The sequence below is a fragment of the Ambystoma mexicanum genome, chromosome 6q, assembly GCF_040938575.1.
Source record: "Ambystoma mexicanum isolate Mex_15411 chromosome 6q, UKY_AmexF1_1, whole genome shotgun sequence".
Lineage (NCBI taxonomy): Eukaryota > Metazoa > Chordata > Amphibia > Caudata > Ambystomatidae > Ambystoma > Ambystoma mexicanum.
The window spans coordinates 265009281-265022552 of record NC_090937.1 but is presented as its reverse complement, the minus strand read 5'-3'; positions in this window follow the sequence as shown (position 1 = coordinate 265022552).

Here is a 13272-nt window from a genome sequence, read left to right as displayed (position 1 = left end):
ATTTTTAGGACTTTTAGTGGTCTATGATGCGGGTTAATGCCCCTTTCAGGCTGCAAATTATTTTGGGACATGTAGAGCTCTCTGGCACAGTTTTTGGGCCACCAAAATTTTCTGGACTTTAGGGGGTCTAGGATGCCTGTAAACCACTTTTTTGGGACTTCAAAGTTTTCAACCTTTTTGCAGGACGAAAATGCATTTTAAGGCCTTTTTTTGGCTGCTAACATATTCTGAACTTGCAGGGGTGTAGGATGCATTTTTTGTGCCAAAAATATTTTTGGGAATTTCAGGGGTCCGGGATGCGGGTTAATGCCCCTTTCAGGCTGCAAATGTTTTTGGGATATTCAGAGCTATCTGACACAGTTATTAGGCCACCAATATTTTCTGGACTTTAGGGGGTCTACGATGCCTGTAAACCCCTTTTTTGGGCCTTCAAAGTTTTCAACATTTTTGCAGGCCTAAGATGCATTTTAAGGACTTTTGGGCTGCTAACATATTCTGAACTATCAGGGGTGTAGGATGCATTTTTTGTGCCAAAATATTTTTAGGACTTTTAGTGGTCTATGAAGCGGGTTAATGCCCCTTTCAGGCTGCAAATGATTTTGGGACATGTAGAGCTCTCTGGCACAGTTTTTGGGCCACCAACATTTTCTGGACTTTAGGGGTTCTAGGATGCCTGTAAACCCCTTTTTTGGGCCTTCAAAGTTTTCAACCTTTTTACAGGCCGAAAATGCATTTAAGGCCTTTTTTGGGCTGCTAACATATTATGAGCTTGCAGGGGTGTAGGATGCATTTTTTGTGCCAAAATATTTTTGGGAATTTTAGTAGTCTATGATGCGGGTTAATGCCCCTTTCAGGCTGCAAATGATTTTGGGACATGCAGAGCTCTCTGGCACAGTTTTTGGCCCACCAACATTTTCTGGACTTTAGGGGGTCTAGGATGCCTGTTAATCCCTTTTTTGGGCCTTCAAAGTTTTCAACATTTTTGCAGGCCTAAGATGCATTTTTAGGCCTTTTTTGGGCTGCTAACATATACTGAACTTTCAAGGGTGTAGGATACATTTTTTGTGCCAAAAATATTTTTGGGAATTTCAGGGGTCTGGGATGCGGGTTAATGCCCCTTTCAGGCTGCAAATGATTTTGGGACATGCAGAGCTCTCTGACACAGTTATTAGGCCACCAATATTTTCTGGACTTTAGGGGGTCTACGATGCCTGTAAACCCCTTTTTTGGGCCTTCAAAGTTTTCAACATTTTTGCAGGCCTAAGATGCATTTTAAGGACTTTTGGGCTGCTAACATATTCTGAACTATCATGGGTGTAGGATGCATTTTTTGTGCCAAAATATTTTTAGGACTTTTAGTGGTCTATGATGCGGGTTAATGCCCCTTTCAGGCTGCAAATGATTTTGGGACATGCAGAGCTCTCTGGCACAGTTTTTGGGCCATCAAAATTGTCTGGACTTTAGGGGGTCTAGGATGCCTGTAAAGCACTTTTTTGGGCCTTCAAAGTTTTCAAAAGTTTTGCAGGCCTAAGATGCATTTTTAGGCATTTTTTGGGCTGCTAACCTATACTGAACTTTCAAGGGTGTAGGATGCATTTTTTGTGCCAAAAATATTTTTGGGAATTTCAGGGGTCTGGGATGCGGGTTAATGCCCCTTTCAGGCTGCAAATGTTTTTGGGATATTCAGAGCTATCTGACACAGTTATTAGGCCACCAATATTTTCTGGACTTTAGGGGGTCTAGGATGCCTGTAAACCCCTTTTTTGGGCCTTCAAAGTTTTCAACATTTTTGCAGGCCTAAGATACATTTTAAGGACTTTTGGGCTGCTAACATATTCTGAACTATCAGGGGTGTAGGATGCATTTTTTGTGCCAAAAATAGTTTTGGGAATTTCAGTGGTCTAGCATGCGGGTTGATGTCCTTTCAGGCTTCAAATGATTTTGGGACATGCAGAGCTCTCTGGCACAGTTTTTGGGCCAACAACATTTTCTGGACTTTAGGAGGTCTAGGATGCTTGTAAACCCCTTTTTGGGCCTTCTAAGTTTTCAACATTTTTGCCGGCGTAAAATGCATTTTAGGCCTTTTTTGGGCTGATAACATATACTGAACTTTCAAGGGTGTAGGATGCATTTTTTGTGCCAAGATATTTTTGGGAATTTTAGTGGTCTTTGATGCAGGTTAATGCCCCTTTCAGGCTGCAAATGATTTTGGGACATGCAGAGCTCTCTGGCACAGTTTTTGGGCCACCAACATTTTCTAGACTTTAGGGGGTCTAGGATGCCTGTAAACCACTTTTTTGGGCCTTCAAAGTTTTCAACATTTTTGCAGGCCTAAGATGCATTTTTAGGCATTTTCTGGGCTGCAAAAATATACTGAACTTTCAAGGGCTTAGGATGCATGTTTTGTGCCAAAAATATTTTTTCAATTTCAGGGGTCTTGGATGCGGGTTAATGCCCCTTCCAGGCTGCAAATGTTTTTGGGATATTCAGAGCTATCTGACACAGTTATTAGGCCACCAACATTTTCTGGACTTTAGGGGGTCTAGGATGCCTGTAAACCCCTTTTTTTAGCCTTCAAAGTTTTCAACATTTTTGCAGGCCTAAGATGCATTTTTAGGCATTTTTTGGGCTGCTAACATATACTGAACTTTCAAGGGTGTAGGATGCATTTTTTGTGCCAAAAATATTTTTGGGAATTTCAGGGGTCTGGGATGCGGGTTAATGCCCCTTTCAGGCTGCAAATGATTTTGGGACATGCAGAGCTCTCTGGCACAGTTTTTGGGCCACCAACATTTTCTGGACTTTAAGGGGTCTAGGATGCCTGTAACCCCCTTTTTTGGGCCTTCAAAGTTTTCAACATTTTTGCAGTCCTAAGATGCATTTTTAGGCCTTTTTTGGGCTGCTAACATATTATGAACTTGCAGGGGTGTAGGATGCATTTTTTGTGCCAAAATATTTTTGGGAATTTTAGTGGTCTATGATGCGGGTTAATGCCCCTTTCAGGCTGCAAACGATTTTGGGACATGCAGAGCTCTCTGGCACAGTTTTTAAGCCACCAATATTTTCTGGACTTTAGGGGGTCTAGGATGCCTGTAAACCACTTTTTTTGGGCCTTCAAAGTTTTCAACATTTTTGCAGGCCTAAGATGCAATTTAAGGCCTTTTGGGCTGCTAACATATTCTGAACTATCAGGGGTGTAGGATGCATTTTTTGTGCCAAAAATAGTTTTGGGAATTTCAGTGGTCTAGGATGCGGGTTAATGCCCCTTTCAGGCTGCAAATGATTTAGGGACATGTAGAGCTCTCTGGCACTGTTTTTGGGACTCCAACATTTTCTGGACTTTAGGGGGGTTTAGGATGCCTGTAAACCCCTTTTTTGGGCCTTCAAAGTTCTGAACATTTTTGCAAGCCTAAAATGCATTTTTAGGTCTTTTTTGGTCTGCTAACATATACTGAACTTTCAAGGGTGTAGGATGCATTTTTTGTGCCAAAAATATTTTTGGGAATTTCAGGGGTCTGGGATGCGGGTTAATGCCCCTTTCAGGCTGCAAATGTTTTTGGGACATGCAGAGCTCTCTGGCACAGTTTTTGGGCCACCAATATTTTCTGGACTTTAGGGGGTCTAGGATGCCTGTAAACCCCTTTTTTGGGCCTTCAAAGTTTTCAACATTCTTGCAGGCCTAAGATGCATTTTTAGGCATTTTTTGGTCTGCTAACCTATACTGAACTTTCAGGGGTGTAGGATGCATTTTTTGTGCCAAAAATAGTTTGGGGAATTTCAGTGGTCTAGGATGCGTGTTAATGCCCCTTTCAGGCTGCAAATGATTTTGGAACATGCAGAGCTCTCTGGCACAGTTTTTGGGCCACCAACATTTTCTGGACTTTCAGGGGTCAAGGATGCCTGTAACCCCCTGTTTTGGGCCTTCAAAGTTTTCAACATTTTTGCAGGCCTAAGATGCTTTTTAAGGCCTTTTTTGGGCTGCTAACATATTCTGAACTTGATGTGGTGTAGGATGCATTTTTTGTGCCAAAATATTTTTGGGAATTTTAGTGGTCTATGATGCGGGTTAATGCCCCTTTCAGGCTGCAAATGATTTTGGGACATGCAGAGCTCTCTGGCACAGTTTTTGGGCCACCAAAATTTTCTGGACTTTAGGGGGTCTAGGATGCCTGTAAACCCCTTTTCTGGGCCTTCAAAGTTTTCAACATTTTTGCAGGCCTAAGATGCACTTTTAGGCATTTTTTGGGATGCTAACATATACTGAACTTTCAAGGGTGTAGGATGCATTTTTTGTGCCAAAAGTATTTTTGGGAATTTTAGTGGTCTATGAAGCGGGTTAATGCCCCTTTCAGGCTGCAAATGATTTTGGGACATGTAGAGCTCTCTGGCACAGTTTTTGGGCCACCAACATTTTCTGGACTTTAGGGGGTCTAGGATGCCTGTAAACCCCTTTTTTGGGCCTTCAAAGTTTTCAACCTTTTTGCAGGCCGAAAATGCATTTTAAGGCCTTTTTTGGGCTGCTAACATATTATGAACTTGCAGGGGTGTAGGATGCATTTTTTGTGCCAAAATATTTTTGGGAATTTTAGTAGTCTATGATGCGGGTTAATGCCCCTTTCAGGCTGCAAATGATTTTGGGACATGCAGAGCTCTCTGGCACAGTTTTTGGGCCATCAAAATTGTCTGGACTTTAGGGGGTCTAGGATGCCTGTAAAGCACTTTTTTGGGCCTTCAAAGTTTTCAACAGTTTTGCAGGACTAAGATGCATTTTAAGGCCGTTTTTGGGCTGCTAACCTATACTGAACTTTCAAGGGTGTAGGATGAGTTTTTTGTGCCAAAAGTATTTTTGGGAATTTCAGGGGTCTGGGATGCGGGTTAATGCCCCTTTCAGGCTGCAAATGTTTTTGGGATATTCAGAGCTATCTGACACAGTTATTAGGCCACCAACATTTTCTGGACTTTAGGGGGTCTAGGATGCCTGTAAACCCCTTTTCTGGGCCTTCAAAGTTTTCAACATTTTTGCAGGCCTAAGATGCACTTTTAGGCATTTTTTGGGATGCTAACATATACTGAACTTTCAAGGGTGTAGGATGCATTTTTTGTGCCAAAAGTATTTTTGGGAATTTTAGTGGTCTATGAAGCGGGTTAATGCCCCTTTCAGGCTGCAAATGATTTTGGGACATGTAGAGCTCTCTGGCACAGTTTTTGGGCCACCAACATTTTCTGGACTTTAGGGGGTCTAGGATGCCTGTAAACCCCTTTTTTGGGCCTTCAAAGTTTTCAACCTTTTTGCAGGCCGAAAATGCATTTTAAGGCCTTTTTTGGGCTGCTAACATATTATGAACTTGCAGGGGTGTAGGATGCATTTTTTGTGCCAAAATATTTTTGGGAATTTTAGTAGTCTATGATGCGGGTTAATGCCCCTTTCAGGCTGCAAATGATTTTGGGACATGCAGAGCTCTCTGGCACAGTTTTTGGGCCATCAAAATTGTCTGGACTTTAGGGGGTCTAGGATGCCTGTAAAGCACTTTTTTGGGCCTTCAAAGTTTTCAACAGTTTTGCAGGACTAAGATGCATTTTTAGGCATTTTTTGGGCTGCTAACCTATACTGAACTTTCAAGGGTGTAGGATGCATTTTTTGTGCCAAAAATATTTTTGGGAATTTCAGGGGTCTGGGATGCGGGTTAATGCCCCTTTCAGGCTGCAAATGTTTTTGGGATATTCAGAGCTATCTGACACAGTTATTAGGCCACCAATATTTTCTGGACTTTAGGGGGTCTAGGATGCCTGTAAACCCCTTTTTTGGGCCTTCAAAGTTTTCAACATTTTTGCAGGCCTAAGATACATTTTAAGGACTTTTGGGCTGCTAACATATTCTGAGCTATCAGGGGTGTAGGATGCATTTTTTGTGCCAAAAATAGTTTTGGGAATTTCAGTGGTCTAGCATGCGGGTTGATGCCCTTTCAGGCTTCAAATGATTTTGGGACATGCAGAGCTCTCTGGCACAGTTTTTGGGCCAACAACATTTTCTGGACTTTAGGAGGTCTAGGATGCTTGTAAACCCCTTTTTGGGCCTTCTAAGTTTTCAACATTTTTGCCGGCGTAAAATGCATTTTAGGCCATTTTTGGGCTGATAACATATACTGAACTTTCAAGGGTGTAGGATGCATTTTTTGTGCCAAGATATTTTTGGGAATTTTAGTGGTCTTTGATGCAGGTTAATGCCCCTTTCAGGCTGCAAATGATTTTGGGACATGCAGAGCTCTCTGGCACAGTTTTTGGGCCACCAACATTTTCTAGACTTTAGGGGGTCTAGGATGCCTGTAAACCACTTTTTTGGGCCTTCAAAGTTTTCAACATTTTTGCAGGCCTAAGATGCATTTTTAGGCATTTTCTGGGCTGCAAAAATATACTGAACTTTCAAGGGCTTAGGATGCATGTTTTGTGCCAAAAATATTTTTTCAATTTCAGGGGTCTTGGATGCGGGTTAATGCCCCTTCCAGGCTGCAAATGTTTTTGGGATATTCAGAGCTATCTGACACAGTTATTAGGCCACCAACATTTTCTGGACTTTAGGGGGTCTAGGATGCCTGTAAACCCCTTTTTTTAGCCTTCAAAGTTTTCAACATTTTTGCAGGCCTAAGATGCATTTTTAGGCATTTTTTGGGCTGCTAACATATACTGAACTTTCAAGGGTGTAGGATGCATTTTTTGTGCCAAAAATATTTTTGGGAATTTCAGGGGTCTGGGATGCGGGTTAATGCCCCTTTCAGGCTGCAAATGATTTTGGGACATGCAGAGCTCTCTGGCACAGTTTTTGGGCCACCAACATTTTCTGGACTTTAAGGGGTCTAGGATGCCTGTAACCCCCTTTTTTGGGCCTTCAAAGTTTTCAACATTTTTGCAGTCCTAAGATGCATTTTTAGGCCTTTTTTGGGCTGCTAACATATTATGAACTTGCAGGGGTGTAGGATGCATTTTTTGTGCCAAAATATTTTTGGGAATTTTAGTGGTCTATGATGCGGGTTAATGCCCCTTTCAGGCTGCAAACGATTTTGGGACATGCAGAGCTCTCTGGCACAGTTTTTAAGCCACCAATATTTTCTGGACTTTAGGGGGTCTAGGATGCCTGTAAACCACTTTTTTTGGGCCTTCAAAGTTTTCAACATTTTTGCAGGCCTAAGATGCAATTTAAGGCCTTTTGGGCTGCTAACATATTCTGAACTATCAGGGGTGTAGGATGCATTTTTTGTGCCAAAAATAGTTTTGGGAATTTCAGTGGTCTAGGATGCGGGTTAATGCCCCTTTCAGGCTGCAAATGATTTAGGGACATGTAGAGCTCTCTGGCACTGTTTTTGGGACTCCAACATTTTCTGGACTTTAGGGGGGTTTAGGATGCCTGTAAACCCCTTTTTTGGGCCTTCAAAGTTCTGAACATTTTTGCAAGCCTAAAATGCATTTTTAGGCCTTTTTTGGTCTGCTAACATATACTGAACTTTCAAGGGTGTAGGATGCATTTTTTGTGCCAAAAATATTTTTGGGAATTTCAGGGGTCTGGGATGCGGGTTAATGCCCCTTTCAGGCTGCAAATGTTTTTGGGACATGCAGAGCTCTCTGGCACAGTTTTTGGGCCACCAATATTTTCTGGACTTTAGGGGGTCTAGGATGCCTGTAAACCCCTTTTTTGGGCCTTCAAAGTTTTCAACATTTTTGCAGGCCTAAGATGCATTTTTAGGCATTTTTTGGTCTGCTAACCTATACTGAACTTTCAGGGGTGTAGGATGCATTTTTTGTGCCAAAAATAGTTTGGGGAATTTCAGTGGTCTAGGATGCGTGTTAATGCCCCTTTCAGGCTGCAAATGATTTTGGAACATGCAGAGCTCTCTGGCACAGTTTTTGGGCCACCAACATTTTCTGGACTTTCAGGGGTCAAGGATGCCTGTAACCCCCTGTTTTGGGCCTTCAAAGTTTTCAACATTTTTGCAGGCCTAAGATGCTTTTTAAGGCCTTTTTTGGGCTGCTAACATATTCTGAACTTGATGTGGTGTAGGATGCATTTTTTGTGCCAAAATATTTTTGGGAATTTTAGTGGTCTATGATGCGGGTTAATGCCCCTTTCAGGCTGCAAATGATTTTGGGACATGCAGAGCTCTCTGGCACAGTTTTTGGGCCACCAAAATTTTCTGGACTTTAGGGGGTCTAGGATGCCTGTAAACCACTTTTTTGGGCCTTCAAAGTTTTCAACATTTTTGCAGGCCTAAGATGCATTTTAAGGCCGTTTTTGGGCTGCTAACCTATACTGAACTTTCAAGGGTGTAGGATGAGTTTTTTGTGCCAAAAGTATTTTTGGGAATTTCAGGGGTCTGGGATGCGGGTTAATGCCCCTTTCAGGCTGCAAATGTTTTTGGGATATTCAGAGCTATCTGACACAGTTATTAGGCCACCAACATTTTCTGGACTTTAGGGGGTCTAGGATGCCTGTAAACCCCTTTTTTGGGCCTTCAAAGTTTTCAACATTTTTGCAGGCCTAAGATGCACTTTTAGGCATTTTTTGGGATGCTAACATATACTGAACTTTCAAGGGTGTAGGATGCATTTTTTGTGCCAAAAGTATTTTTGGGAATTTTAGTGGTCTATGAAGCGGGTTAATGCCCCTTTCAGGCTGCAAATGATTTTGGGACATGTAGAGCTCTCTGGCACAGTTTTTGGGCCACCAACATTTTCTGGACTTTAGGGGGTCTAGGATGCCTGTAAACCCCTTTTTTGGGCCTTCAAAGTTTTCAACCTTTTTGCAGGCCGAAAATGCATTTTAAGGCCTTTTTTGGGCTGCTAACATATTATGAACTTGCAGGGGTGTAGGATGCATTTTTTGTGCCAAAATATTTTTGGGAATTTTAGTAGTCTATGATGCGGGTTAATGCCCCTTTCAGGCTGCAAATGATTTTGGGACATGCAGAGCTCTCTGGCACAGTTTTTGGGCCATCAAAATTGTCTGGACTTTAGGGGGTCTAGGATGCCTGTAAAGCACTTTTTTGGGCCTTCAAAGTTTTCAACAGTTTTGCAGGACTAAGATGCATTTTTAGGCATTTTTTGGGCTGCTAACCTATACTGAACTTTCAAGGGTGTAGGATGCATTTTTTGTGCCAAAAATATTTTTGGGAATTTCAGGGGTCTGGGATGCGGGTTAATGCCCCTTTCAGGCTGCAAATGTTTTTGGGATATTCAGAGCTATCTGACACAGTTATTAGGCCACCAATATTTTCTGGACTTTAGGGGGTCTAGGATGCCTGTAAACCCCTTTTTTGGGCCTTCAAAGTTTTCAACATTTTTGCAGGCCTAAGATACATTTTAAGGACTTTTGGGCTGCTAACATATTCTGAACTATCAGGGGTGTAGGATGCATTTTTTGTGCCAAAAATAGTTTTGGGAATTTCAGTGGTCTAGCATGCGGGTTGATGCCCTTTCAGGCTTCAAATGATTTTGGGACATGCAGAGCTCTCTGGCACAGTTTTTGGGCCAACAACATTTTCTGGACTTTAGGAGGTCTAGGATGCTTGTAAACCCCTTTTTGGGCCTTCTAAGTTTTCAACATTTTTGCCGGCGTAAAATGCATTTTAGGCCATTTTTGGGCTGATAACATATACTGAACTTTCAAGGGTGTAGGATGCATTTTTTGTGCCAAGATATTTTTGGGAATTTTAGTGGTCTTTGATGCAGGTTAATGCCCCTTTCAGGCTGCAAATGATTTTGGGACATGCAGAGCTCTCTGGCACAGTTTTTGGGCCACCAACATTTTCTAGACTTTAGGGGGTCTAGGATGCCTGTAAACCACTTTTTTGGGCCTTCAAAGTTTTCAACATTTTTGCAGGCCTAAGATGCATTTTTAGGCATTTTCTGGGCTGCAAAAATATACTGAACTTTCAAGGGCTTAGGATGCATGTTTTGTGCCAAAAATATTTTTTCAATTTCAGGGGTCTTGGATGCGGGTTAATGCCCCTTCCAGGCTGCAAATGTTTTTGGGATATTCAGAGCTATCTGACACAGTTATTAGGCCACCAACATTTTCTGGACTTTAGGGGGTCTAGGATGCCTGTAAACCCCTTTTTTTAGCCTTCAAAGTTTTCAACATTTTTGCAGGCCTAAGATGCATTTTTAGGCATTTTTTGGGCTGCTAACATATACTGAACTTTCAAGGGTGTAGGATGCATTTTTTGTGCCAAAAATATTTTTGGGAATTTCAGGGGTCTGGGATGCGGGTTAATGCCCCTTTCAGGCTGCAAATGATTTTGGGACATGCAGAGCTCTCTGGCACAGTTTTTGGGCCACCAACATTTTCTGGACTTTAAGGGGTCTAGGATGCCTGTAACCCCCTTTTTTGGGCCTTCAAAGTTTTCAACATTTTTGCAGGCCTAAGATGCATTTTTAGGCCTTTTTTGGGCTGCTAACATATTATGAACTTGCAGGGGTGTAGGATGCATTTTTTGTGCCAAAATATTTTTGGGAATTTTAGTGGTCTATGATGCGGGTTAATGCCCCTTTCAGGCTGCAAACGATTTTGGGACATGCAGAGCTCTCTGGCACAGTTTTTAAGCCACCAATATTTTCTGGACTTTAGGGGGTCTAGGATGCCTGTAAACCACTTTTTTTGGGCCTTCAAAGTTTTCAACATTTTTGCAGGCCTAAGATGCAATTTAAGGCCTTTTGGGCTGCTAACATATTCTGAACTATCAGGGGTGTAGGATGCATTTTTTGTGCCAAAAATAGTTTTGGGAATTTCAGTGGTCTAGGATGTGGGTTAATGCCCCTTTCAGGCTGCAAATGATTTAGGGACATGTAGAGCTCTCTGGCACTGTTTTTGGGACTCCAACATTTTCTGGACTTTAGGGGGGTTTAGGATGCCTGTAAACCCCTTTTTTGGGCCTTCAAAGTTCTGAACATTTTTGCAAGCCTAAGATGCATTTTTAGGCCTTTTTTGGTCTGCTAAAATATACTGAACTTTCAAGGGTGTAGGATGCATTTTTTGTGCCAAAAATATTTTTGGGAATTTCAGGGGTCTGGGATGCGGGTTAATGCCCCTTTCAGGCTGCAAATGTTTTTGGGACATGCAGAGCTCTCTGGCACAGTTTTTGGGCCACCAATATTTTCTGGACTTTAGGGGGTCTAGGATGCCTGTAAACCCCTTTTTTGGGCCTTCAAAGTTTTCAACATTTTTGCAGGCCTAAGATGCATTTTTAGGCATTTTTTGGTCTGCTAACCTATACTGAACTTTCAGGGGTGTAGGATGCATTTTTTGTGCCAAAAATAGTTTGGGGAATTTCAGTGGTCTAGGATGCGTGTTAATGCCCCTTTCAGGCTGCAAATGATTTTGGAACATGCAGAGCTCTCTGGCACAGTTTTTGGGCCACCAACATTTTCTGGACTTTCAGGGGTCAAGGATGCCTGTAACCCCCTGTTTTGGGCCTTCAAAGTTTTCAACATTTTTGCAGGCCTAAGATGCTTTTTAAGGCCTTTTTTGGGCTGCTAACATATTCTGAACTTGATGTGGTGTAGGATGCATTTTTTGTGCCAAAATATTTTTGGGAATTTTAGTGGTCTATGATGTGGGTTATTGCCCCTTTCAGGCTGCAAACGATTTTGGGACATGTAGAGCTCTCTGGCACAGTTTTTGGGCCACCAACATTTTCTGGACTTTAGGGGGTCTAGGATGCCTGTAAACCACTTTTATGGGCCTTCAAAGTTTTCAACCTTTTTGCAGGACGAAAATGCATTTTAAGGCCTTTTTTTGGCTGCTAACATATTCTGAACTTGCAGGGGTGTAGGATGCATTTTTTGTGCCAAAAATATTTTTGGGAATTTCAGGGGTCTGGGATGCGGGTTAATGCCCCTTCCAGGCTGCAAATGTTTTTGGGATATTCAGAGCTATCTGACACAGTTATTAGGCCACCAACATTTTCTGGACTTTAGGGGGTCTAAGATGCCTCTAAACCCCTTTTTTGGGCCTTCAAAGTTTTCAACATTTTTGCAGGCCTAAGATGCATTTTTAGGCATTTTTTGGGCTGCTAACATATACTGAACTTTCAAGGGTGTAGGATGCATTTTTTGTGCCAAAAATATTTTTGGGAATTTCAGGGGTCTGGGATGCGGGTTAATGCCCCTTTCAGGCTGCAAATGTTTTTGGGATATTCAGAGCTATCTGACACAGTTATTAGGCCACCAATATTTTCTGGACTTTAGGGGGTCTACGATGCCTGTAAACCCCTTTTTTGGGCCTTCAAAGTTTTCAACATTTTTGCAAGCCTAAGATGCATTTTTAGGCCTTTTTTGGGCTGCTAACATATACTGAACCTTCAAGGGTGTAGGATGCATTTTTTGTGCCAAAAATATTTTTGGGAATTTCAGGGGTCTGGGATGCGGGTTAATGCCCCTTTCAGGCTGAAAATGATTTTGGGACATGCAGAGCTCTCTGGCACAGTTTTTGGGCCACCAAAATTGTCTGGACTTTAGGGGGTCTAGGATGCCTGTAAACCACTTTTTTGGGCCTTCAAAGTTTTCAACCTTTTTGCAGGACGAAAATGCATTTTAAGGCCTTTTTTTGGCTGCTAACATATTCTGAACTTGCAGGGGTGTAGGATGCATTTTTTGTGCCAAAAATATTTTTGGGAATTTCAGGGGTCTGGGATGCGGGTTAATGCCCCTTCCAGGCTGCAAATGTTTTTGGGATATTCAGAGCTATCTGACACAGTTATTAGGCCACCAACATTTTCTGGACTTTAGGGGGTCTAGGATGCCTCTAAACCCCTTTTTTGGGCCTTCAAAGTTTTCAACATTTTTGCAGGCCTAAGATGCATTTTTAGGCATTTTTTGGGCTGCTAACATATACTGAACTTTCAAGGGTGTAGGATGCATTTTTTGTGCCAAAAATATTTTTGGGAATTTCAGGGGTCTGGGATGCGGGTTAATGCCCCTTTCAGGCTGCAAATGTTTTTGGGATATTCAGAGCTATCTGACACAGTTATTAGGCCACCAATATTTTCTGGACTTTTACGGGTCTAGGATGCCTGTAAACCCCTTTTTTGGGCTTTCAAAATTTTCAACATTTTTGCAGGCCTAAGATGCATTTTAAGGCCTTTTGGGCTGCTAACATATTCTGAACTATCAGGTGTGTAGGATGCATTTTTTGTGCCAAAAATAGTTTTGGGAATTTCAGTGGTCTAGGATGCAGGTTAATGCCCCTTTCAGGCTGCAAATGATTTTGGGACATGGAGAGCTGTC